The 3,485-nt window shown below is 48.5% G+C and overlaps 1 pseudogene; it reads left to right on the forward strand.

Moving 5' to 3' along the window:
* The first annotated feature begins 2,277 nt into the window (after nt 1–2,277).
* Nucleotides 2,278–2,414, forward strand: LOC146045079 (U2 spliceosomal RNA; annotated as a pseudogene).
* Nucleotides 2,415–3,485: the final 1,071 nt, after the last annotated feature.

Below are 3,485 nucleotides of genomic sequence, written 5' to 3' on the forward strand. Positions count from 1 at the left end.
TAACAAGACCTATAATTGTCCATCTATCAGTGTTCTAACACCATTACAGCCGTACAGTACATGTTAAAAAATTATTGAACATCATTGATACAGAAATTATATGTTCATGGTAAGGTGGTGTGGAACTCTGTTATAAACTTTCTGCCAGACGTTGCCTGTATCCAATACCTATAATTGCTCATCCACCAGCACTTTGTTACAACATTACCCGAGCCACACAGTAAATGTTAATAAACTGCTGAACATCATTGGCATATAAATTATATGTGCATGCCTTTGTGCATATTTTTTGTCTGTCTTTCTGTTCAGACATCTGTGAAGACACTGCAACTAATTACCATGCTAATGGGCTGCAATAGATTGAATTCTATATCCTCACTCTGAGCGTACATCCTTATAAATCTGCTGCCATACATCAAGCCAGACATTTTTTTATCTGCTGCCAGCCATTAAGATCCATCAGCTTGTGTCAGAAATTTTGGTACTTGTGAGTTATCCGGGCTGCCGATTTTGTCCTCAAGTTTAGTTAACTTAAGGACACCCGACCGACGCGATGCCCGCGATTTAGCCCCAAATCGGGGGCATCGCGTCGGTCGTGGCCGTTATAAGGGGCCGCGACGCGATGCCCACAATTTTCCATAGACAGTAATGTTAAAAGACGCGATGGACCCGATTTCCCATAGACAGCAATGTTAAAATAAAATGACAATGTGAAATTGGCCAATATGGCCATTTCACATTGGATATGTTTTAAAAAAAAATGTTTCATGGCCCCCCACCACCGTTAATGCCACCCCGCTATTGACGCCAACCCAAAGTGTGGAGAGCGCAGCGAGCCCGCGAGGGGCGGCGGTACGCGTCCTCCGACCTTTTCATACCCCTACTATCCACGTCGGCGTGGAGTTGAGAATAGAATCCGCGTCAGGTATCCGCGTCCCCTTGCGGGCTTCACAGGTGTCCGCGTCCCCTCGCGGGGCTCGCTGCGCTCTCCACGCTTCGGGCTCGGTGGCTCGCTGCGCTCGCCACACTATTCTATTCTCAACTCCACGCCGACGTGGATAGTAGGGGTATGAAAAGGTCGGAGGACGCGTACCGCCGCCCCTCGCGGGCTCGCTGTGCTCGCCACGCTTCGGGTTGGCGTCAATAGCGGGGTGGCGTTAACGGTGGTGGGGGGCCATGAAACTTTTTTTTAAAAACATATCCAATGTGAAATGGCCATATTGGCCAATTTCACATTGTCATTTTATTTTAACATTGCTGTCTATGGGAAATCGGGTCCATCGCGTCTTTTAACATTACTGTCTATGGGAAATCGTGGGCATCGCTTCGCGGCCCCTTATAACGGCCACGACCGACGCGATGCCCCCGATTTCTGGCGCGATGAAAAAATCGGCAGCCCGGATAACTCACAAGTACCGAAATTTTACCTCAGCCTCTTCTTTCCAAACTCTCACCTCCCCCCCACCCCCCCCCCCCACCCCACCCCACCCCCCCCCCCCCTCCCCTTTATCCAAATTTTCCTTTTCCGTGCTAAGAGAGACTTTCTGGTGGCGAATTTCAGCCCTGCAGTGCTTCAGTATCAGGGCTGACCTAACACCACTTACAGAAGTGTCCTCTTCTCACCTGCTATCTTTTCCATCAGTGCATCTAACTCTTCTCTCACCCCCCTTCCGCTCATGTTCATGAAAAAGGTGGGCAGCAGAAAGATTAGATTCTAACTCACTGTACGTTTCTTTTCCCATCCCTGAAAGGATACCTGCACTAGTTACCATACTGAGATGGTTTCTACAACATACGGCTAACTACCATCTGGGGGTATACTATATGTGACTCTTTATATTATACTCTCAAATTTAAATATAAAAAAGTATTTACAGATAAATCACATATTCTGGATCTGTCATCAGCCAACCTATTATAGGTTCTAAAAATTTAAAAAATTGAAGACTTGCATAATTTATGCTACATGTCTATTTAAAATAACACCACCAATTGCCACTGATTTTGATACGAATATATTAAAATATATCAGTGGCCATCTTTTTGTTCACATGAAAATATGCAAAATATTTAAATTGTTGTTTAACTCTACACGGCTAATATTGCTTCATATGATTTAATAGAGTTATCACTATTTTAGATTAATCGGAATTAAAAGTTAATTTTTAACTCATTCACTATACATTATTCTCAACAAATTAAAAGTGTGCCTCCAAAAAGGAATCCTTGTCTGCGAACGGCTGCCTACTCCTTGTGGACTACCGTTTCTCTTCTTTTATCGCTTCTCGGCCTTTTGGCTAAGATCAAGTGTAGTATCTGTTCTTATCAGTTGGGTATGGACTGGCCTCTGGCAGAGAATAGAGAAAGGTGAGACTGAGTAGCTGCTCTGATGGGCGGAGGGTGTGGGACCCCTCTGTTTTTTTCCCGGGAGTAGTGAAAAGTCTCACTGAGTATCTTCACCTCTGCCTTTGGTAGGAGGTGTTGTTTCCGTAAATCCACTGGTAAGAGGGGGGGAGAAACACTGGGCCTAGTAGTTTGACTCTCTTGACGGGGTTTGTAGCCCCCGAAGGATGAGTCAGCGAAAGGCTCAGTCTAGTATCCAATCCCAGGGAGCGGAGAAAGGTTGGGACTGAGTAGATGGCTCCTGTTCCAGAGGTTCGTAGCCTCTGATGGGGAGACCGCGAAAGGCCCAGCTTAGTACCTTAACCCTGGGAGCGGAGAAACACTGGGACTGAGTAGATTGCTCTTCCGGAGGGGGTGCAGCCCCTAAGGGAGTCTTTCGAAAGGCCCAGTGGAGTACCCATTCCCATGCCAGGGGCTGGAAAATGCCTGCTGGTGAGACGGAGAAAAGCTTGGTCGGACGCTGAAGGGTCGGCTGCCTGGAGCCCGAGGCTGCACTGTGCCCCCGGGGAAACTCGGGGGTGCCTGATCTGCACTGGTGTCCAGCACCATGCACTTTATGGCACACACACTGCGCACTTCCCTCTAGGTTAGGCTACACGTCCTTACCTCGTCCTTTTGGATGGGGTAGGACAATTTTTTACACCCCCACCCCGGCCTTCTGGCTAGGGCCTCTTTTATTTATTTCTTTGATTTGCACTTTTGAGCACTTCACGTTTTTCGTTAGTTTGTCACGTTTTTTTTGATTTGGGTAGTGCGGCTGTCCCTAACGGGCCTTCCGTTCCCCAAACGTGGCTGGGACTCTTCACCTTTTGGGGAGAGTCCCGGTCCCCTCGAGGGCAACCCCGAGCCGCAAGGCGGAGGGAAGCCTAAGTCGGGTCTCTCCAAAGCACGGGCTGCGGAGGACCCACCGTCCGAAACCCTTCCGGGGGTGGAGGAAAAGCGGGTCTCTCTAAGCTTCGGCGAAGAGGACCCACCGATCCCTTTTTTCCCTTCCTTGGCCTTATGGTTGAGGGGGGTTAGGGGAACCATGGGGCCTTTCTCCTTTGGGAGAGGGCCACACGTTCGTACGGCTGCCCCCTTTG

Source organism: Crinia signifera, chromosome 1 (genome assembly GCF_055691185.1).
Source record: "Crinia signifera chromosome 1, ASM5569118v1, whole genome shotgun sequence".
In the NCBI taxonomy this organism is placed as follows: domain Eukaryota; kingdom Metazoa; phylum Chordata; class Amphibia; order Anura; family Myobatrachidae; genus Crinia; species Crinia signifera.